We start from the raw sequence: 23,754 nt of genomic DNA, 5'->3' as shown, positions 1-23,754 counted from the left end.
TTGCCTTCCGACTGCCTCTGAGTGCTGCGCGTAGCTCTATGAAAATGTCAGCGCGGCGGTGCCACGATCTCCTCAGCGAGCGATAGTAGGTCAGAGCCCGTTCCCGTGTGTTCAGAGGGATTTGCACGATTTTGCCTCCATCAAAGTTTAGTTGCATTTGTCGTTCTACTCCTTAAATCTCAGGCCTGATTTAGACAAGGGGTTTCAAACCAGGGTTAAGTAGTCTGACAATGTCGTATTTGAGCACTTTTCTGGAACTCTTGAAATGCTGTCCCATACAGGAATTTTGTTCCCGTTATTTTTATTTCTTCAGTTTAAAGCCTCTTCTAGTGATCTTCCGTTTGAGATGACTTCTCCATCTTGTCCCTCATCAAGGAAGGCTTTAACGTGGAAACCTCCATAAATTCCTCTGTAGTAAACAGCGACCCACATATCTCATTTAGTTCTCCTACTTCCATCATTTAGTGGACATAGACATTCTCCTGCAGCCTTCCAGCTTCTTACCTTAGGGAAAAGTCTTTCCTCTGATATCCTCAGGAGTTCAGTTTTCAGAATCTCCCTTTTTTTATTTTTTTTGGCCTTAACTTCTTAGGGCTTGAGATGTGGCCTGCTAGAATATCTTTTCTCTGTCATCTCCATTTGGAGATGACTTATGTTCTTGGAAGGTCCCTTAAAGCTTTTCTCGATAGAAGGACTGATTTAATTTAATCCCCGGTGAAGTGTTTTTCAGCACCTGCAAGTACTTGGCTTTTGGCTGTTCCCTTTCGTTTCTTTTACACCAATAAAAGAGTTTTTCTTTAGAGTTTGTGAAGTCCCCGAGTTCCGTGTGGCTGAGTGCTGGGCTGGTATCTGATGGAAAATAACACGCAAGGCCAGTAGATGTGAGGTGAAGCTGTGAAGGCAAACGGTGGCCATAAAGACAGAATTCTGTCATTGGTCTTTATTTTCCCGAGGTATTTCACTCTTATCGCTGGATTATCATGAGATAAGCGTGGAAGGCAATTGCACAGACTGTAGAGGTGAAAAAAAGCATCTCCTGTATATTCCTCACATGCTCCATTAAGTCTAAAGGATCCTGCCATTTTCCTGATGAGGATCCTCTTCTCTCCATGTGTTTTCTGAGGTCTCTCTGGACACCTTTCTCTCTTCTGTTTCTGTGGCAGTCTAGCTGATCTCAGTCTCTTATTTTTTTTTTCCTTTCTTCGCTCCTTTCTCCTGTTTGGGTGACTTAGTTTGCCTCAAGTAACATCTTTCAGACCTTGACCTTTCTTCCAAACCCTTCTTCCCATCTTGACTTTGTTGCTGCTGCCTATCGACTATACCAGCCCCCCGTGCCCTTGTATTTGTGCTTTCTGTCTTTGCGATGACTCTTTCTGAGATGCTTCTAGAACGGCCGAGGAGCGTTTCCTTGGGAGATACGGTGCACCCTTAATTGGGGCATCGAAAAACCCCGTCGAGAGCGATGCTAACCTCTTGGCACAGGTTTTTAATCACTGCTGGCTGAATGCATCACGTTCGAGCAAACATCAGAGAAATGCTGGGAGCTGGGCACCGGCGGAAGAATTTAAGGAGAACAGAGGCTCGTGAGATGCTCCGATACTCTTATAAGAGTCTTGTCTTGTCTTTCTTACGAGCATGTGGAAAAACAGCCCATGCTGCAGCACTCCCTCCCTGTCGGGAGAAGAAAGCAACAGGACAAAAACTTTTGCTGGCGCTTTCCTCCTGCAGCACTTTCATCCCGTCCACCCTGAGGGCAGACGGCGTGAGCCACGGTCACGTTTGGGGAGCGAGGAGGACCCGTCCTGCTGCACCAGCACCCTCCCGGGGGGACGCAGGCATCCCCGAGCTGGGGACTTTGCTCCCTGCAGCCCCACCCGCCTCCTCAGCCAAAAATGAGATTTTTCACCAACTGCAAAAGTCTCCTTCTCGTGGTTTAAGATTAATTTTGGCGATTTGCACCCAGACTCTGACCTACCTTATCCAGGAATCGGTATGGCAGCCCTGAGGACCAGCCCCCTCTGGGGTGACAGAGTTCGTTTCGTTTGACAATATGGGTTTAATGAACAGGCCGCCCGGCACTGGGAACCATTTCCCTCGAATAGCTGCAAAATAAATGATGGGACATTTTCCAGTGCAGTGCTGCAACCACCCAAAATACCACTATAAAATTCACAGGCGCAAAGCAGAGTGACTGCATTAAGCAAGGCTTAGGGGGATTATCGCATTAAATTGGTTGCCCCTTCCACCCTTCCCCCAGTCAAAGACATTAGAAATCTAAATACAAAAAAGGGTGTTAAAACAGCACAATGGGCTTCGCTAAAACCTATAAAAGCAAAGAAACTCATTGTTACGGCTGTTGGTTTATTCTAGACTGCTATTGTGTTTAGGCACAGCCTTGTGTTTCAGAGGGTTTTCTATCAGGGAGCTGGAGAGCCGCGGGTAATCTTACGAACCGCAGAAAGTGCCGCAGCTCTGATGCTCCCGGAATGGCTCTGCTCCGGTACTTCCCTCTGCGAAAGAGAAATGCAACATAACTGCGTACAGCGCGGGACCGTTGCCTCCACGCCTCCGCCACCGAATCGTTCTGCCTGACTTTGGCGCTCGTTATTTACCGCCTGCTATTCCCGGCTCCGTCCTTTTCCCGGGGACAGCAGCGTCACGAGCATCCTGCTCGTTTCAGGGAGACTTTGTGCCGTGCAAGCTTTGCGTTAATCTGTGCTGGATTTATCCAGATGCAACAATCTCTGGAAGGCTTACATGGGTCTCAGGTCTTCTACGTGCACGTAGCCTTGATTTGTTAATCTGGAAATGGTTTATTCAAAATTTTTAAAAAAGAAAAAAGAAAATAAAACCCCACCTTTAAAACTGCTTTGCTTGAACTGCTTTTGCCTGTGCAGTGGAACAAGCGCCCAGGCTCTCAGTCATGTGCGTGGTCTGACACCCATGTAATAGGTTTGAGGCTAATATGTGGCACGCTGTGCCTGCTTTAATGAAATGAATTATAGCAAAAAAAGCATTTCCAATTTAAATTTAAATATTTTAATATCTTAATGATACGATTTGTTTAAATATTTAATATATAAATGTATACAATTAAATATTAATTTCCAATACGTTCACAGAACTCGTTTCACCCAAATGACCGCAGAAATATTTCCTTACTGAGGAATCCCTTTTCTTTGCGTCTTTCTTAACGTCATTACAGACCCTCATATTTCAAGTCTTCATGTTAGTACAGTCCTCTTAGTTATAAAATAAATTCATTAGGCTTGGAGTAAAGAAGTGAGACACCTGTGTAGCAACAAATAGGATTTACAGAGTTTTTAAGCTCTTTGGGGCAAACGCGGGTTTGTTCTTGCCCACCTCAGAGCCTGGAGGAGGACCGCCGAGCACAACTGCACCACGGCCAGATGAGTGTTGTTAATAAGCGCTAATTAGTAAAGCCACCGGGTTATCCTGGACCTTCTCAAAGTCTTACTGAGAGAGCTGGGGAAGAAAGGGTAAGAAACCAGCAGAGGAATATTTTTGCCCTGGCCATCCTCGCCCTGCGGGGCTCTCCCCGCTGGCTGTCTGGGGTCCCGGGTCCCCCCCATGCCTTAGCAGGGGTCAGTGATACCTCCTCGTGCAGGCTGGAGCTGAAGTTTCGAGGTATTTTGCACCACCGTGGGAAGCCGCTCTCTGGGAAGGGGCTTGGGATGCCGACCGTTTGTGACAAGTCTAGCCTGGAAGAAAACCAAAACGGCAGCGGTTCAAAACCTGAATTAATATTACTATGGCAACAAAATATCTCACCTTAAAATAAAATAATGTGCACTGGAAAGCAACCTTACGTGTGCAGGGAACAGAAAAAGAAAGATCCTATTTTTTTTTTTTACTTTTGTTTAGCTTCCTGAACTTTCAACCTGTTACCAGACTCTGATGCAGATATAAAAATAAATAGGATTTCTATCAGCAATGAAATGAAACCGAACACATCCAAATCTCCAGCGCTACAAGAAACTCCCCAACTGATGCCACCAGTGTTATAAACGGGGTTCGTGTGTAACTCCCCGATGCCTTTAGCTGTACGTCAAGGGGTGAGCGGGGTCCCGCCTCGGCTCGGCTCCATCGCAGAGCGGGACTAGGTGTGAGACCCGGGCATCCCTGAGGGAGCGAAGCATTGCCTCGGTGGGATCTCCCAGTAAAGCCCGTGTGAGCATGTTTCTGTGGGAGACGGTTAACGGCCTTAGGTCGTCACTGTACCATTGGCAGGAATAGCGGGTTGTTCTGGGCTGAAATTAAGCCAGAATGAGAGCAAACCCACTGATGATCTCTGCAGGCCTTTTTACCTTCCTTTTCCTCCCAGGCTGGGGTAGAAGATCCCCTCGCTTGCTGATGCGGATGATTTTCAATTAAGATGAAATGAAGGGTATCTCTGGTCTTTTAAATAAATGGACACAAGAGTGTGTCCGAGCACTTTCAATGAAGAGGAAGAGAACGTTTCCTTGCATATGGGGAAGGATAATATCTACTTCCATCTAGGATGTTGGACACGGATCTTTTTTTTTGCTCTTTCCCTCACCTGAGGTTTTAAGGAGGTCATGGAGCCGGTGACAGCCTCACAGCTGGAGGGGAAGGACGAACTCTCCTGCACAGGACGGAGACTGGCCTCCGCACGTCCCCTGCGCTGAGCTGCACTCCTGCCACGGGTGGGAGAGAGCCACCAGCCCATCCCTGGACGCACCCTTGTGCCAGTGCTGTGGACCAAACTGGGGTCTCCTACGGATAATGTGCGGAAGATGTCTGGCTTTGAAGAGCAGCAGATAGACAAAGCAAACTTGCATTCTCCAATGAACTTCGCCAGTTAGGAAGAAAGCCAAAATCAAATGAAGTTTCTATCATTTCATATTTAATTTCAGTGGACTAAACGTAGCACATGGAAATTCATGAAACAATCCGATTACCCGTGTTTTCTTGGATAGAGTCTCAGAAACTCTCTGGGAACCGATATGGTACGAAGGCTCATCAGCACAGATCTTTGTAATGACAGAGAGGGATTAGGGACAGATGTGCCAATGCAACAGCCGTAATTATTGTAGCAACCCAAAATATGAGCATCTGAGCACACTCGGTGAGAGCCACAGTTAACAAGGGAGGTGAGAGTGGGAGACAGACATTCGGCGCCGCAAGAAATAGCATTTTCCTGGGTTTAGTGGATGTACAAACTCATGGCCGTACCTAGCAGCATTGCCTTGTTATGTTAAGTCGAAGTGGAAAGGGCTATTTCTGAGGGCGAAATCGTGACACCTCCCAGCGAGAGACGTGGCCCCACCAGGGAGGTGCTAAGCCAGGTGGTGCTGAGGGCGCGCAGCCGATGGAGGCTAACGTCCCGCTCCCCAAAGGCCATTGAGCAGCCCATGTTGTATTAAATGCAACTTGTATGACAGGGCAGGCCTTGACTGTTTTAAAAATACTGGGTCTGCAGTTTGTATGACGTGGCGTAACTCTTCCAAACCCAAAAGAACCACACCAAAGTCCCATCCTGGCATCTAGTTCAACCCTAGCTTTGTGCCCGTGCATTTTGGTGTTCAACACGTGGTAGCCATTTGGTATCTTTACGGCTCAGAAGAGGCTGATCTTACTCGTGTAGAGCATGTTGTACAAAGCCAACTTGCCAAAGGTACCTGATAAGCCAGGGAATAAAAAGAGAGCAGATGTAAGGGTTTTTGCGAGCTCTCTGCAAACGCAGAGTTTCCAGCCCCGGAGTACAGCCGAGAGGCATGCTCCTCTTCCCTGCGGTCATTTACAGCCTGGCTTGGTTGGATACCCAGAACAGACGTCTTCATCTGCTGGAAACATTTGCCCAAATGTTACCCTCCCAAGTCCTGCACGTTGTGCTCCACCGCCACGGCGTCACCGCAGTGTCACCACAGCGTCACCGCAGCGTCACCGCAGCATCACTGCAGCAGCACCGCAGCGTCACCGCAGCGTCACCGCAACAGCACCGCAGCAGCACCGCAGCAGCACCGCAGCGGCTCAGTCCATGCCCCCTGCGTTTCTTCCCCCTCAGCGGAGCACGTTGCACCAGCTTCAGTGATTGTCTCCTGCTTGAGCTGTCACCTCTTTATAAATATATGCTCTGTGTATTTATAAGATATGCCCTGTATATTTATATATAAATATATGCTCTGTCTTTACTTTGCTTATCAGAATGCTGTATAAGATGCTGTCGGACACCATTCAAAAGACACGATACATTCACTGCTTCTCCCTTCCCTACTAGGCCAACTATCCTGTCAAAAAATAAATTAGTTTGCTTTGACGGTATTTGTTCTTGACAAATCCATACTGGATGCTTTTTTATCATTTTATTAATCTCCAGGATCTCTGTAAGTCGACCGTTTAATATTTTTTCCCACTACCTTCCCAGATATCGGAGTTGGGCTGACTGGTCTGTAATTTCCCGCTCCTCATTTTTGAAGATGGGTGCTGTGTCTGTCCGTCTGAGCCCCTGGGACCTTGCTGTCACCTTGGGGTTATCGCGGATGATCACCAGTAGTGATGTCCATGTCCGGCCAGTGATGCTCTCCGTGACCCGCGCTCCTTGTCCCACCGGTCCCAGTCGGAGGTGTTGCAGCTGCATCTCCTGATGCACCTCTCATCTTCTGTAGTTTCTACTCCAGCTGAGATTTTAATCTCCCTCGTGGGCCATCTCCCATCCCGGCTTGGGAAGCCTCCCCTGCATTCCTCCTGGAAAGTAGCCGGCACATGTTTCCCTGTATCTCTGCAGTCATCCGTGTGTCCGCAGCGCTTGCTCGGCACGCTCCGGTTTGCTGCCGTCAGACAGCTCGCTCGGCCGGTCCCCCCTGCGGACGGGATTCCCTCGCTGACACCAGCTGTGTCCCTTTTTGATGTAAGCAATCAAGTCCTGAGGGTTTCTTACATCAGGGGAAGAAAGTGGGACAGATTCTGCATGAGGTCCTACACCTGAAGTCTGACATCCCTCAATAAGCATCTCTGCTAAGCATCCCTTTCCAAGCCAACGCTTTCCTCACAAGCATTTCTGCTTGTCTTTCCCTGGCCCTGCCTTTCTTCTGCAACTTCCCCGAGAGGCAGAGGGGCTCTCCCGGCCACGCTCGGCTCGATTCGAGCCAAGCCCCACCTCGGTGCCAGCCGGTCCCATAAAGAAACCCAATTGCTGGTTTATGCCTTTCCTAAAGGAAAAGTGAGTGGTTGAAGCACCATGTTCAACAAAAAATTAATATAACTGTTAGGAATGTAGTGGGGAACCGCCTCTGATCTCTAAACCCAAAAAGGGGATGATTAAGCTAATTGGTATCCTGGCTTCGCTGATGCAGCTGCGAAACAGGCAAGCCAGGAGCAAGTTGTAGGTCCCCCCCGGCCGGCAGCATCCCCGGCTGCCCCCACTGAAGGTTTCTTCTCTTTAATGGACGTTTCTGTGGCGGATGCTGCCCGTGCTCACCGGGGAGCGCACCTGATCTGCCTCCGAGGGCAAGGCTGGCAGCCAAGCTCTGCCTCAATTTTCTGGGTCTTTCCTTATTTGTTTGGATTTTAAAAAAATAACCTCGCGCACAGTACAATTACAGGGCAGTTTTTTCAATGTAAGGAGGGAAAAGAAATCAGCGACTTAGACTTCCAATGCATTTTATACCCACTTCTTAATAGCGTGATGTTAGCACCATTCTCATGTTTAGCATTAGCCTTAAATTGCGCTTGAAATTTGGAGTTAAATCCCCTTTGTATAGTAAATAGGCTTAGTGCGGTGGTGCCAATCAGCCTGCCTGCCCCCCTCCTTTTTTGGGGGGTCTTATTTTTCAGGAAAAGAAAGAGCCCACTCGTCTGACATAATGTACTACGATTCCCTACTCCAGTAACTGAAATAAATCGGGCGATTAAAACCGTCATTAGGAGCAGATGTAGGCTGCTTTGGGGATAGCGAGGAGCTGCTGCTGGCTCCCCCCATCTGCCGTACCACGCTCAGCCCCAGCCCTCGGTGCCACTGCCTGTCAGCTCTGTCTTTATTCTCTTTTCGTAAAAAAATCACAAAGACCATACAAGACAGAAGTTAATATGCATTTGCTGTGGAGCAGGAAAACCCTATCGTTGCTGATAACTGAAAGTTGTTCTGACAGATGTGAGATCCAGAGTATTAATATCTGAAGCTCAAGGCAATGAGCGGGGGACTAATTATTGCTAAATATTTTTCACGGACATAGTGTTAATCTCTTTCAAACAGTCCCAAACGCCGTTTCCATGCTTGTTCCCTCCCTCCCGTTTGTTTCGCCATCGTTTCCTCATTAAATAGGAGGAACGGGTGGAAATTCAGTGGTTTATCTGGGAATGCCAAACTCTCGACAAGAAGGACGTTGAGGTGCTGGAGCGTGTCCAGAGAAGGGCAACGAGGCTGGTGAGGGGTCTGGAGAACAAGTCTGATGAGGAGCGGCTGAGGGAACTGGGGTTGTTCAGCCTGGAGAAAAGGAGGCTGAGGGGAGACCTCATCGCTCTCTACAACCACCTGAAAGGAGGTTGTAGCGAGGTGGGGGTCGGTCTCTTCTCCCAAGGAACAAGCGATAGGACGAGAGGAAATGGCCTCAAGTTGCGCCAGGGGAGGTTTAGATTGGACGTGAGGAAAAATGTCTTTACTGAAAGAGTGGTGAAACATTGGAACAGGCTGCCCAGGGAAGTGGTGGAGTCCCCATCCCTGGAGGTATTTAAAAGACGTGTAGATGAGGCGCTTAGGGACATGGTTTAGTGGGTGGTGGTGTTGGGTCGACGGTTGGACTCGATGATCTTAGAGGTCTTTTCCAACCTTAATGATTCTACGATTCTATTCTATGATTCTGTGATTCTCCCAGGCTCTTTTCATCCCACGAGCATCCCAGCTGGGTTGGGACCGCGGTGGTTTAGCCACAGCGCTGCTGGTGAAATGTTCCCAAGTTTTCCCATAATCCTGGCCGCTTTTTAAACCGGAGTGAGTAACTCTGACCGTCTCTATGTCAGGGAAACCTTGATGGGAAACGCGCCGTGGTGCGGGCAAGGCTGTGTGCCGTGCCGAGCTGGAGCAGCGCCGGCAGCTCCTCGGTGGGTCAAACCCTGGCAGCAAACAGGATTCATCCTGTCGGGCTCCTCTCCTGCTTGTCAAAGGCGAAGAGCATTTATGGGGTAAAACGTAAGGCCACGGGAAAGCACAGCACCCCTGTTTCTGCCCTGCAGCAAGCCTTGACTAATCCAGGACAAAAAAGAAATTAAAATTGTCTGGCCTTTCAGCTAGGAAGCAGAGATCTGGTGACATTTGAGTTTGCGATCATCCGGATGATACACTGCAAGAGGTCGATGTTATTCTGAAAATCATACTTATCCCCAGGGACTTTGATAATGATTCAGATGGAGAGATGTACCTGGTGCTCCAGCGGGTGATGGGAGATCCAGAGCCGGAGCTATTTTAAGCCAAGCAAAAAGACAGCCGGCGTTATGCAAAACCCAACCATTCTGTGTGTGTTGGGTACAGAGCATCTGACTGTAAATGGGTAAATAAGTGCTGAAGGCTCCGCAGAGCCACGATTTTTCCCATTTGTTTGGCAAAGTTCAGCCCGCCCATAAAAACCGAGGAGACCCCAGCACACCCCGGCAGGAATCGCCGGCAGATGTGGCTGTGTAAGCAAGTCTGGACTTCTAGTTTTTGCAGCGAGGAGCCGCTGCAAAGATAAATACTTTTTAAATAACAAAGCGCTTCCTCGATGCTCTGCTGCTTCACTCGGCTCCTCCTAGGGGAGAATAAGGAGACTCCTACCGTCATCTCTCCCTCCCCAAAAAGCCATCGCCCTTCCCTGCTTTCCTGTCCCTCTCCCAAGGTAAATCCAGCTCCTTTTGCAGAGCTCCCTGCGATCCTTCTCCTTCGTCACAGCCTCTCCGCCGTCCTCCCCTCCCGCCTCAGTGGGCTCTGTCCTTGCAGCTCCCCGGGCGCGAGCACGGCCGGGTGGGTGCAGGATGCGTCCCATCACCCTGAACACCCAAGGGTTTCCAACCCCGCGGGTGCTTGCTGGAGCAGCCCAGCTCCTGGCGTGAACTACAGGTGGGAGCATCCCCCAGGGTTGGACTGCGATGGTGGGGGAACCAGGATTAACCCAGAGAGGGAAATCGGAGCATCAGCCTTTTTCCCAGCTGGCGTTTAGGTCTCTCAAACAAGTCATTCCTTCTTTTCCCCTCCGTTCGGGTCAGCCCCAAGGCTTGTGGGAGGGTGGCAGGGACGGAGGGGCTGCTGCAGTGGTTCTATGCCTCCAGGGCAGCCACCACAGCAACGTGGGCGAGCCCCCCTGCACGATCCGGCTACAACCCCCCAGCAGCAGCGAGGGTCGGTGTCAGCAGCACCGCGGCCGCTCCAGGACACCCAGCTGCCCCAACCGAGCTCCAGGCGCTTCTGGAAAGAGATTTTTCCAAATGAGCTGGTTTGATCTCTGGGCAAGAGTGTGTCCGAAGTTACAGCTCAGGGCGCTGGGGGCTGCAGAAATGCTCTTCCCTTTTGACTCCTCTGCTGCAATTCGCATTTTTATTCTGGAATAAAAATGGCTCTATTCCCCAGCACCTATCCCGCTTTCAAAGCGCAGCAATAATTTCTGTCGAAAAGCTTTTTCCCCCCCCCCCAAGACCGGGGGATGCACAGCAGGAAGGCAGGCTGCAGTAGCCCCAGCAGGATGCGGCCGCGGAGCACAGCTCCGTGCGGGATCCCAGGGCTGTGTCCGGCGGCAGCCCCGGCCCCGTGTGCGGGACCTGCCCAGCTGGAGCATCGCCCCTCTGCCAGACCAGCCCCAGCATTCGGAGCGACGTCGTGAGCTCCCTCCAATCGTGGATTTTAAGCCGTACTTTGGAAGAAAAAAAAAAAAAAAGAAAAAAAGTCAAATTCCCTTTTTTATTTGCTTCCTGAGCTTTGGGTATACTCCGTTGTCAGAGAGTCACGTATAAACACGGTGTCTTTTTCAAACGGAACCAGAAATCCTTAAGCAAGAACCTCCCTGAGCTTTGGCAGGTGGTACCGAACCGGGGGGCGAGGCAGCCTGCAGCCGGGTCCTTTTCAGCACTGATGCCCTGTCCCTGGCTGGGTGCAGCCATACCGAGGAGGACCATCGCCTCCCCGCTGCCACCCACCCTGCCACCCTCCTCACCCGCACCGCGGCCTCGGGACTGCACAGAGCCCCTGCTCCATCGAGGGCTTGCAAAGCCCAGGGGCTGCACAGCTGCTGCAGGCTCCGCTGGTGCCGCTGCAAAAAAGGCTGTTCCCGAGGATGGAGAAAACACTTTGCTGGGCCTGGCAGGGGCTGGATGTGGGACCGCGACGCTTGTCCACCCTGCTCTGGGGTCACCGTCATGGGGGGCAGCGGCTCTGCCTGGCCCCCAGGGACGCGGGGGGCCCATCCACGCGATGCCCCGCAGCTCGGGACGTGGGGATGCTGCAGGTCCCGGGGAGGGACCAGGGGAGGGACAGGCGGCGAGGTGAGGGAAGGTGGGAGCTGCCTGGATGCGGGCGCCCAGGAGGGATGAGCAGAGCCAAGTTCAGACCCCACCTCGCTGCGAGCCGGAGGGGGACGCGCGTGATGGTGCTGCCGCTCGCCGGCTCCAGGCTCGGCACCGAGCGAGACGCAGGCTGGAGCGGTCAAACTGCGGGTGGGGAACCCCCAGGCCCCAGGCTGGAGCCACCGGCTGGTGCTTCTCACCGGGAGCGGGGTCCTGCTGTCATTAACTGCGTTTTTCCAGGCGAAGTCTAAAAGCAGTGGTGACACCCAGTGACACACGGCTATCAAATTATGGATTTTTCCCTGAGTGCTCTTTTGATTACAGTGAATGAAGAACTTACTTAAATATTTTTTCATAGTACTCTGTGTGCACTTCACTCTGTAAATCTCGCTTTGTGAGAGCTTTGCACCCATTTCGACAGCAACAAAAATAATTTACGTCCAACTGCTTCATTCATAGCAAACCAAGGAAAGTGGATTAAAAGAAATGAGGTTACGTAGCATAAGACAATACTCCAAAACAACTGATGAGGAGGAAAGAAAAGGTACGGCTCTGACGTCGGGCTAGCCCAAGTCGGTGCCTCGAATAGTTAGGTGCCGTCGCAATGCTAAATCATTGAGTATGTCACGTTTTAATGTCATCGGCACAGAGTCCAGACGCTGCCTCTCTCCGTCGGTACTTCCTTGCAACGCCACATTTTATTTCATTTCATGCAGCCCGTGGTCATCTGGAGAACACGAAGGAGTAGCTGGCGTAGTTTCCCTGCTCCCCGGCAGCGCAGGAGGGCTGAGCGAGATGAAATTGATTTCCCAGCATTAACATGGGGCCGGCGCCGGCTCTGGCTCCGTCCGGCCCCGGGGCAGCCCCGCTCCCGCACCCCATCCCAGCCCAGCCCTGCCCACTCTCCCCTGCAAGCACCCGCCGAGGAAAAGTCATCGCTTCCCTTACCTCCGGGTTTAATTAATCTCTGCTCCGGAGCTAATTAGGAGCGCGGTCCGTCCGGAGGTCGGGGATGGAGCCCTCCCTCCTGCTTCGTGCCATCTGCCATTGCCATGACACTGGCTTTGCTTTTCACGCCTGGCTGGGCGCGCTGGGTGCGCGGGGCGATGGGGCTATTCCCCCTCCACCCCCCCCCAGGTCTTTGGAAAGGAAATTAAAAAAACCTGAATGGTTCAAAGTGCTGCGCGCTGCCCTTTTCCTTGCCACTTTTTAAGCCTTTTAGCATACAGTTTTCCAGCAATTGGGAGGAAAATTGCCCTGAAAGAAAGAAACAAAAATCTGTCTTATTTTTTAAACAAAACCCCTCGCACCACACAAGCAGCTGCAGAGAATTTCTCTTCCAAACGGATGATGTAATGGGCTTCGTCAGCCAATGCTGTAATGAATAAAAACCTAGACCCTAAAATCACCCAAGCTTTTGATGAAACTCGTAAGGGTCCCGGTGCAAGCGGTCACCAAAATGAGCTCGAGCCGGTGGTTTTGTCATGTCAATCTTGATTGAAGCGAGCCGGAGAGTCGAGGGCTCCAACTGGGCAATAACCAAAACTGCCGGGTTTTGCACCCGCCGGCCTCGCCGAGGGAGAGGAGAACCGGCGCGGGGGAGACACCGACACAGCAGCGGCTGCGGGGGCAGCCGGTGGCACCCGCACTGAGGGACACCCTCGGTGCACAGCCCCTGGGGGCAGCTGGGTGCTGGGACATCAAATAGGGCCTTCAGCATCCACCATGGAGTCCCTCCTCTTTTAAAAAATGTGACCTACAACCGCATTATACAAAATTTTTAATATATTTTTATATATTATATACTTAAGTATATTTATATTAAAATACATATAACTGTAAATAAAATATTGTCAATAACACCCCATTGCTGCTGCACCGCTGGGCACGTTGCTGCTCTCCCAAGGACGCCCCAGGATGCTGAGGTTGGAGACTTTGCAGCCGGCGCTGGGCGTCCCGGCTCGGCTGGGTCCCAGCTGGGGAGGGGACGGGTGCCGGCTGCGGGGAGCGAGGGCGGCCAGGGCAGCGCCCAGCGAGTCGCACCAGGACGTTACGGACAGGGCTGGAAATGAGAACCAGGGCTGGGAGCCCACGTGGCTGCGGGGGGTTTGCTGTTCCCGCAGCGCTGATGCTCCTGATGGGACGAGCCGAGGCCAAGCAGGGAACGCGGAAACATGATGCTCCGCAGCATGGGAGGGGAAATTGAAAAGGCAATTTTTTTGCCCCAACAAAATATCCGCCCAAAGAAGTTCGACGGAAAACGGTCGGTGAGCGCCGAAGACAGCAGCTCCCCGGGACGATGTGCGGGCGCGGCACGGCCCCTGCAGACCCCCCGGGAACAGGCACGTCCCTCCCGGCCGGCTCACGCACCCAGCCGAGGCGGCTCCCGACTTGTGCAGCGCGCGGGCCCTTCTCCTGGATTAAACCCAGGGGTGATAGCACTGAATCATGTTTATAAAGCAATTTTAAGTTATGCCTGGAGCTTTCTATGGATAAAAGGCGAAGCGCTGCCGATCTACATAACACTGAGGGGGTTGCGACCCGCACGAGGCTCTCCAGGTTGAAGGCATGCCTCCATCCCTAGCATAAACCCTGCTGCAAAGCCGGAGCCGCTGGAAGCGAGGTGTATTGGCCCCGTAGATTACAACCACTTGCTCTAACCCACACGTGCGCTAATTGGGGAGCTTCTACAGCACATATTCCTCATCTGATGTCCTGCGACGGCTCGAAGCCAATTCACGCCGCTGGCTGTCCAAACATGCATTTGGATCATTTTTAAGATGTGCATAGCCTACCCCATGGGCTGTAAAAGATGTATGGAGCAATTATTATCCGCTCCATAAAATATATTTGGCTTTTAGAAAATGTGCCGGTGAGGTGCCTTTGTAGAGCCCTCTTAATTTATCGATTGGCGCCGTGGCCACCACCGACGTCCCCGGGAGCTGACCACGGCACGCAAGCAACCGCCGCCGACCTCTGCACAAACCGGGGCCCCTTCTGCGAACACAAAGCAAGACGTCTTCCAGTCATCGGCATGTGTCCCCCAACACCTCTAAACCAGTTGTTTCTGCACAATGTTTCTACACCGTGTTCGTACAGACCGCAGCGGCGGGTCGGACCCGGCTCACGGCAGCCCAGCGCGGGCAGGACACCATCGGCCCCGAATTCACCGCCAGGCTCGCAGCTGCACGCCGGGAGAGAGTTATGAAAGGAAGATGGTTGTTTTGTTTCGGTTGTTCATGGGTAAGAGCGCTAGGACTCCCAGTGCTTACTGCTCTGGGTTTCATTAGGCTCTTCCTGCAGGACCTTGTTCTCGTGGTATTTCAGCGCGGATCATTTCCAGCCTGGTTTACGTAACGCCATGCTCTTCTTGGTGCAAGGCTCGGCTCCCTCGTTCCCATGGATTACGGCTCTGAACGCTCGGATACCAGACCGCGCACCTCCGATTACGGAGCCGAGTGCCCGCGTGCTCGTGCGGTGCGTGTCCCAGCCGTTCACTGTGGACGTGAAAATAGAGGCTCCTTCTGCGGAAAACGGGACAAAGCTGGCTCCCAAGATCAAAGGACAGCTCGGCGAGTTGGCACCTGCAGTTCATTTAAGGCCAAGATAGGGATCTTCAAAATAAATCTCTAATGAAAGATGAGCTATATTCTCTTCTTTGAATGATTCCGACCCTGTTTTCGTGTCAGACTGACAAATTTCCCGTGACACGCAAGGCAGCGGGGCTGGATGTGCAAGAGACCTTCCTACAACAGCCTTTTTTCTTACGTTTTTCTCTTTAACTCCTGTATGGTCGCTCTGTTTTATTAAAGAAGTTTCTTTTATGCAAATCCTAGAAGACAAATATGAGGTGTGCTAAATAAAAATAAATCAGCAAGTGCTGTAACGTCTGTGTTATAATGAACGGGCTCTGCAGCCAGAGCCCCGGGGATGGCAGAGGGTATGGTGCTGCCAACGTTTAACCAGCCAGGGCAGGACTGAGTTTTCTGCCTTGACGTTGTCGGTTACAGCGGCCCATTGACTGAAAAGTCCAAGGAAGAAATTAAAAGAAAACACATCATCTGTTTATGAGACCTGGACCATAGGAGAGGTATTAGATTTCAACGAAAAAAGGCAGCTGAGCCGAACTGGCACACTTGAAGCAGAACCGGTAGATCCAGGATGATCCCGTAAGATCCTACCTAGATTTCAACTTCCAGCAAGTTACAGGTGCTGCTTTCCACCTGCCATAGGTGGGAAAACCTCTGGAAGAAGAGCGGGGCAGCAGGAGGGCTTTGCTGTGCTTTAACTTCCATATCCTCCGCGGATGACCCCGCCGCCTCACTGCTCAGCTGGCCTGGTTTTCCATAGTTCTCATTACTAATTATAACTACCACCATTTATCCAGCACGTTAAATTTATACAAAGATTTAGAGAATGAAATCCTCACCTTATTAAACCTGATGGAGAAACTGCTGTTGACTGCAACAGAGCGATGACCTCATCTTCGTATCCACTTGGATTTCTACAAACTGCCATTTCTTTTCCTCCAAGCTCACCTACTTCAGTAAGTAGGACGTGCAAAATGAAACAAGAGTACTTGCTTGCTTCTTATCCACCGCAGGACTGGCACAAGCCACTGTCCCCGTCACTGGGGCAGCAGGAAAGCGTGGGCATCCCACCGGGTACCCGCTAGCCAGTGCCCGCAGGTTCTGCTGCACCCCGAGGGAAAGCAGGCTGGCTGCCCAAAGCTCGGCCTCTGGTCCCTGACAGGGACACACAGACCCAAAGTTTCCGCGCTGAAGCGGCTGCAGGGCAGGGAGGAGCACCCGTCGCCCCGGAGGGTTCAGGCTCTCGCAGGGACGCCGCGCTTCCGAGTGATGGGGGAGAATCGCGGATGCATTTTGCTTTGCAGCCCCAGCTCAGGCCACGGCGGGCCCGGTGGTCTCTGCTGCCCTTGTGCAGCCCCGCCGGGTGTTTCTGCTGCAGGAGCTGGGACACGGGTGCTCCCACCGCATCACCCAACCATCTGGAGCAGCCTCCCCGGTGACACGGTGCTAAATACACCGACGCCCCAGCAGCAAACGTCGGGAGCTGTGGTACATGCTCCTGCTCACAGCGCCGTCAACACCCCCAACCAGCTGATGAACCTCAAACTTCACAGGGTCCTCCCCGCCTATCGAGTTATGTTGGCAGTGCAGTTATACGAGAATATTCAGACATGACCACCACCTAGAGGTTAGAGCACTAAATGAAGCTAGAAAGATTTATAGTCAAGATGGGCCAAAAAGGGGGTTGGAAATATTTCACGAGCCCAAATCGAGCAACAGTGAGAGCTGGGTGCCTGGACCCCCTTCCTCCAACCCAGTGGTGGCCCTCGCCTCAACTTCAGCCTACGCAGCAGCAGCCAATGGCAGCACCAAGCAAACCTGCCACCCTGGCGGGATGCACTTAGGGAAGGAGTTTTGCAAAGGGCAGAAGAATGGGGTGCCCTTTTCCTCCCGTGCGTCCTCCCCTGCATGAAGGGGGTTAAGGAGGAGCCCGTGATTCAGCTCCAATGGAGAATCGGGTCCCTGGGCACACGCTTGCACGGGGGGACGTACGCAGCAGCTGCGTTCCTCGGCTTCGGCTGCTGAGAAGCCAAGGTCCAGCAGCACAGGGCTTGGCAGGGACACACACAGCAGCTCGCCAGTCTACGGTACCTCGGTTACATCCACGCTGAAGTCACCGCTGTGTGTCTGTCCCCGCCAGCAGCCAGAGACGTGCAGTTTGACAGCGGGCAAGTTTCCCTCCTTTTTGAGGTGCCGGGAGCGCGGCCAGCGGGGCTCAGACCAAAGGTGTGTGCAAGCCTGTGTCCCCTCGCCTCCAGCTCCGGCCAGAGGTGACGGGGAAGGGCAGAGCCAGGCTCCAGGTCCTCTCCCAGCCTCCCACGGTCTGCCACTTCGGCTCGTCCTGCACTGGGGACGCATCTTTGTGTTCGACAGCCCCACTGGGTCGCCTTCCAAGGATTTGTCTAATCGCTTACTAACCGTTACGATTTTTGGGATCCATTTGGGCAATGAGTTCCGCGGCTTAATTACACATTGTGTGAAATATGTTCGTTTTGCATCTGCCACTTGGTAATTTCATTTGGTGCCTCTTTGTTTGCTTTGTCTTCCAACACAAGAGCCATCGACCCCTATTCACTTTCTCCGTGCCACTGCACGAGTCTCTATGTCTCCCTCCTCCTTCCCCCGTCCCCCCCCCCCCCCCGTCTGCCAATTCTTTGCAAGACAAAAAGGGTAATTTATTTAATTGTTGCTGATATAATGTGCTAAAACTCTCCTTTACCCTCCAACAGTTAATTACACTTGTTAATTATTTTAATTACTCCCAGGGTAATGGTCCAGGTATAAGAGGAGGACCCCACTGGGCTACGCAGGCATAAACACAGAGCCGAAAAGTCAGTGTTTACTCCAAAGAGTTACGTTGATATAACCGGTCTGTAACAGCATGGGTGGTGAAACCGGAGCAGGGGAAGCTTGGCCTAGATTTGCAAATTTCTGTTTGCAGCATGGAAAGATTTATAGGAGGCGGCCTTAGGGGAAGGCAGATCTTGCAGGATTTCCCTTGGACTGGGCTGTCGAGGCTTGGGGTGGCGACACCAGCCTCTCCCTCCTCAGCAGAGACGATGCTTTCAGTGCGAAATGGAACCGCGACTTGGCGATGTAGCCACGGCCGGCACCTCTGTGCTGGTAGATGCGGTTACATGAAGGAAGAAATCGGATCGAGCAAACTTTCAGCCCGGCTGGAAAGCTGAGGCTCAGTCCTAGGCTTAGCGACAGCCTACCTCTAACTGCAAGACGTGTGCCTAGGGGAACGGCAGTATCAGTAAAACAAAAAAGATCATTTGTGGTCTTGCAGAGCAGCATCTGCCAGCACCCTTGTAGCCAGGATGAAATCCGAGAGTTGCCGCAATCTAAACCTTCTCTGCAGTTGCTTTCATCTTACCAGCGGGAAAACAAACAGAAGAGAACCAGAAAGCTTTGTGGCTAAGATGTCTCGCATCTGGTTTTAGTTCCAAGAAATGCAGTTCCACCCCCTCCCCGAATTGTTAATGTTAAACAAACAAAACCCCGGCGATTTTTCTGGATTTCGGCACTGGGATGACTTACACGCAGCTTTGACTGCGAATTCCAGCCTCGCGCTACCCTTCATGCCTAATGAAAGCGACGCACCTCACTTAGCCAGGAGGGAGGCAAACCAAAAAGCCGTGCCCTGGGACCACTGCACGCGGGTAGCGGCACCCACCGGCTGCGCGCTGGGGACGCCGACGCTGGGAGGGAGAAGCGGTTTGTGCCTTGGCACTGGGAGGCATTTCCAATTTGGGACAATTCCTTAGAAATTTCACCCCGGGAGTGCTCTGCCGGAGCCCTTGCACCTCTCTGGGACAGCCTCTGCATTGCACACTCCTCACTTCTGCCCTAAGAGGGGCTTCAGCCTCATCGCTTCTCCGGGGGAGCCTGGCTGAGGAGTAAAACAAATCTGGGCTCTCCTAAGGAGAGATGAATTTCCTATTTCCAGTGAGATGAACCTGGTTTAAATCTTGACCGCTCTATTTTTAGGTTTCAATACAGCATTTTTGCCTGTGTTATTTATGCTTCCCCCCCTTTTTTGAAGAACGTCTGGAAATGTTTAAGATGTGTCCAATTGTATTAACATGCCTTTGAGAGCTTTATGGTGTCAATTTGATTTCCACTCTTTTAGAAACAGAGCTTTCTAATTTGCCATTTTATTCCTTTTGTATCACATAAGCACCTACTTCATTTCACTGCTTTCAGGTGTTACGTCCATCTGAAGTTCACGCTAATGCATTTGGACATCACTTACATATTTCCATTTGACAGCTTTCGAGCAATTCCCTCGCTGGCGCCACAGGAGAACGGCAGCATTTCATTCCTCCGAGATCTTCTCCCGCCGGCCCCTCACTGTCCTCTTCCAGCAGCGTTGGCAGAGGTAGCTAAATGGGGGCAGACGAAGGGCGTGGGAGCAGCACAGTGGTCCTCTCCCCATCCCCAACTTGAGCCGCCCCAAGCCCAGTCCTAATCACCCTCCTTCAAAGGCAGGGGATGTTAGCCAAATGAGACACCAGTGACTTCTGTCACCCACCTCCGCGCTCGCTTGTGACCAGCTCCCCTCTCTTTCGGGCGCTGGGACGGTCTCTGGCCAGAAGCCACGTCGACATTGTTCTCTCAAAATGAGAGAGGCTCCTCGAAAGCCGTGCAGCGGCGGGGCTCGAGGGGTGTTCTCGGCTCTCTGGAGCCCGTCCAGGGCATCAGGTTTCAGAGCAGGGGCTCCCACGCCAGCTGCGTGGGGAAGGAACATCACCACTGGGACAATTAGAAAGAAGAGCCATCCGTTTCTATTCAGGAGATTCAATTTTCTTTCTACTTCATCAGATTAACACCAACGTAACTCCATTAACTACCAGGGAGTTGCTCTAGATCTGAAAATCAGACCCGTCGGATTTTCTGGCTTTTGCGGGCAGCCACTTCGTGCAAAGGGGTGAAGGTGGACGTAGGATGTACCTACAAAAGCCTTCCTTCTGTGTGGTTTGGGCGGGTTGGGGTTTGTTTTCTTTCCCCCAGTTACCCCCTTTTTTTTTAAGTCCCAAGGACCTCACCGTGATTTTCATTTTCTACTTGCAGATGGCAGCCATGCTTTTCCTCTCCCGTTCCTCCCCCCGTGCTGCTCCAGCACATTGCTCATGATGGGCACCAGGAAGAAGTCTAGAGGTGCTTCCTTTCATTTCAAACCTCGCTTCCCACGACGGTGAGCAGTGTTTTCCTAAGCCTTTCGTTGTTCTGACAAAGCAATAAGCGAATGCTTGCCCAAGTTCTGTGGAAGATTCTGTAAGAACATGGATTATTGCGAGGAATGGGAAGTCTCAGTACTTTCTCTTAAGCGTTAGAGGCAGCCTGAAGTTGCCCCGGCCCCATGCTGCGCTAGGAGCCTGCACCAAAAGTTCCATCGTGAGTCATATTCATGCACCAAGCCTGGCAAGAATGACAAAACAAAAATCCTAGTGAAGAGCCTTGCTTTGCCCAATGATTGCTACTAAATAAAATCATGATGATGAATCTCCTTAGCAATAAGACGGGTCTGAAGCGTTAACATGATCCCTCCAGTGTTGCACTAAAATTGGGTCGTTGTTCACTGTCATCTCACTGTATTAACCGTGACTCCATAGCTGTACGCTGTCGGTGTTCCTATTTGGACGGGGTAACGTGGCCCCAGACGCTGACTCCCACCCAAACCACTCTGCTTCCCTCTCGACACCACACCGCCTTCTGGGCCTGGCACTTGGTCACTCAAGTGCCCAACACGACTTAGCACAGCGGGATGCACCCCCAGACTGCACTCACCCTGACCCACGGCTTTTCTCTGCATGTGAGATTTAACGATTTGTAGGGTTCCTGCTTAGCAGGTAACAGCATCGGCAGCGCTCACTGTCTGCTTGTTAAACAGGACATAAGGTTTGTCAAACTACCTCAAACGACAATGAGTATCTAAAACATTACAACCAGCGGTAGCGCCTCCTTTCACCAGGTTTCACTGCAAAATCCAAGTCAACAGTTGTACATGTATCTTGCCCAGTAACTGACGAGCTATACGGGCATCTCGCCATTGCAAGTTGTTGCCAACCTCACTTTAAATCTCTTCCCCTAGCTAAAAATATCATTATGCCACCTCAGAACCATCACTATCTTTAGACTCATGAATCTGTTCGCCACGTCGCAGCTTCTAAGGTCCGTAATTGTTATGATTAATAATGATAATGAAACTCCCGCAGCCGATTTTGCCTGCCTGGCAATTCTATGAATCTTTCATAACCAGCATCGGACTAGGCAAACATGTACTGCTTGCACCCAGAGCGCTGCTGAGGAGCCAGCCAAGGGTCTCGGTGAAGGTAGTTTCTCCACGTATTCCAACTAAACCCGAAAGCAGGTACGCCCAGCTGACTGGTCAGTGAAAAAGTTTTCTCCCTTCGAAACCTCTACTTTTTGGTCAACCGTAAACTAAGCAAAGCTTGCGAGCTGTCGTGGAGCCTTCGATTCGGTGTCTAGACATCAGGACCAACAGATGAGGAGGATTTGGCAGAAGGCAGGCAATCTATTTAGTTGTGCAACTCGCTCAATACCCCGTTGCTCAGAAAAGTTATGAATTTGAGCAAGGAGGTTTGTCTGAAAAGTTCTCAAGCGATTTTCTGTACTTATTTGAAACAGGAATCTGATTACAATAGTTATAGAATTAAGAACAACTCTCGCCCTGGCGCTGGAAGAGGACGAAAGAAACAAAGCCAAACACTCAACTCTGTGTTTCTGCGTAACAACCTCCACGTTAAAATGGAGAAACATGACCTGACATACAGAATGACCTTGATTAGCGCATGACGGGCTGATTATACCTTGGCATGTGGATGAGCCCTTTGCTAAGAAGAAAATATCAACCATATTCCTAGTGTCTGCTGTTATTTAAGTAACAATGCTTGAAACGCTCAGTGACCGGAGGCTAAAGCCAAAGCGAAATGGTTCAACGGTACCAAGATTTGGAGAAGGAGCTCACCTTCCTTGCAGAACTGGGTTTGCTATTTTAAGGCCTTTTAGAGAAACCACTGGGGGCGGGGGGAAAATGCACGTATAAAACATTTCATTCCAATATGCATTTCCTCCCTGAAGCAGCACAGGCCCATTGGTATTTCTCATCGACTTCAAGCAGCAGTCAGACCCTAAAAATGATTGTACCGTGTGTGTTCAAGGCACGCCGCTGTGCTCGTTAGTGACCTTTCATCAGTCAAAAGCGGGCTAAATTCGATCAATATTTTTTACATGTAAAAGTTTCGGGATGACATTGAACTACTGTTGGACGGTCTTCAAACCAGGACATTCAGAATCTCCCTGGTTTTACCCCCATCTCACCGCACTTCCACCAGGCAAAGGATTCCAGCTACTTCTCTCCATCAGTTTTCACTGCAGGAGGGACTACAGAGCACGCCCGAAAGTGACTGTATGCAGGCTGCGTTGGACTAATGGAATGTACCGCAAGGGAAAAGGCCCCTAAATGCTCTCTCACCTTCGCTGCTGAGGAAGATCTAGCTCAGTTAACCCCGATGCTTTTATAGAGCAGTTCTACAGAATGAAAGGTGGTGCAGCAGGAATAAAAATCCCCGGTGCTTTAGGCCTTGAAAATTAAATCCACATTAAACATCGTCCAGTAGCCAGTGCCCTGGGGTACTGATCCTGAAACACACATTTAATACAAGACACTATGCATTGGGATGCTGAGTTAGGTTTTGGATATGAGATAAAATATGCAAGCTCTTGGAATTTCACATTTCTGGGCTGGGAAACAATTTAATGCAAAAAGATAAGGTTTCTGCATTGCAGACATTTTTCTTCTTATAAAATATATAATGTATTTGGTCATCAATGTGAAGAGACTAGGCTTTAAGGATAAAATTTGAAGCGTCCTTGATAAAGTTGCATAGAATAGCTGTAGCAACAAAAATGAGGCTAGCTAAAACCGATCCTAAAGCCCCATTTCACTACTGCCTAGTCTAGGTGTCATTTCCCAGAATAACGCAGCCTGCATTAACGGAAAGCACTCCTGTACACATACATGTTAGCATGCTAGGAGAAGCTAAGCGAGCCCAAGAAAACATTTCGTGAGTAATACATGTTTAAAGAAGAAAACTGTAAACACCAGTTATGGAAGTATGCATTTTAACCAGGACTACGAACATTCCTGCATCAACAGAAAACTATTTTATACTATTAAGGGTTCGATGTAAACGTGGTAGTCTCTAAGCTTCTGCAATATTTCTAAGAGGAAAGAACCCCCCTCTAAACCATAATCAGCTAATAGGCACATAAAAGAAAAGCAGACGATACCCTTCAGAATTTGTAACAGCTATAATGCTTAAGGCGTGTGGGACGCCACCAAGTATCCCACCGTCGCCTGAGTCAGGAACAAGAGTTTGCGAGGTCAGCCTCCACCTGAAAGCGCCGGCTGCAGTTCCCAGCGGGCGTAAGCCAGCACTGAAATCACCCGTCCCCATGTCGGCTGCCGAGAGGCTGGCCCACAAAGTCATTCCTGTTTACACAACCGAAGGCGGCAGGGGCCCAAGCCCGAATCACGCTGTGGCCCAAAGCCTTCTAGCTTCGGATCTCCCAGCCTGGAGCTCTGTACTACTGCAACTCTTCTGGAATTTGGTAGCTCTCCGGCAGC

Source organism: Aptenodytes patagonicus, chromosome 9 (genome assembly GCF_965638725.1).
Source record: "Aptenodytes patagonicus chromosome 9, bAptPat1.pri.cur, whole genome shotgun sequence".
NCBI lineage: Eukaryota > Metazoa > Chordata > Aves > Sphenisciformes > Spheniscidae > Aptenodytes > Aptenodytes patagonicus.
The sequence above is the reverse complement of the archived record's forward strand: the minus strand, read 5'-3'. Positions refer to the sequence as shown.